The sequence below is a fragment of the Sinocyclocheilus anshuiensis genome, unplaced genomic scaffold, assembly GCF_001515605.1.
Source record: "Sinocyclocheilus anshuiensis isolate Anshui unplaced genomic scaffold, SAMN03320099.WGS_v1.1 scaffold121, whole genome shotgun sequence".
Classification (NCBI taxonomy): Eukaryota; Metazoa; Chordata; class Actinopteri; order Cypriniformes; family Cyprinidae; genus Sinocyclocheilus; species Sinocyclocheilus anshuiensis.
In genome coordinates, this window is record NW_015539856.1 from 1,155,025 (window position 1) to 1,155,600 (window position 576).

Sequence of the window (576 nt, forward strand, 5' to 3'; positions counted from 1 at the left end):
ATGCAAACACCGAAATATGACGTCTCATCTTTGACCCACATATAATAGAGCTGAAAGTTTCAGAGCTGACTTATTTAAACACATTGATGCATGTAGACGACAGAGATGTAAATGCCCACAGCATTCACCTTTTGCACTCAGAAGAAATGAGATGTTTCCTTTCACATACAGGAAGTCACATGACATGATCAGGAAACCATGCTTAAGAAATCCACCCCATACCGGCCTAAGATTTTCCAACTCACCATTTCAAAAGGTTAAAACCGATCAAAATTAAGCATTAATCTACAGTGTTTGCCAAAACAATGGTTTAATCAACCTTACATTCATAACCATCACAACTCGAGCTGAAGGAAGTGATGTAACAGAACTCTAACACACTGAAAAACACTCTTAATCAGCAGAAAAACAGAAAACATGGATCAAAGTAGATTAATATTGAAGGGCATTCAGACCACTAGCATAAATTATTGATTTACTTATATATATTTTCACAATACACAGTTTCAAAGCAGCTTTACAGAAAATGCATTTAGCAGATTAGAGCTGCATGCACACACACACACGCACACACAC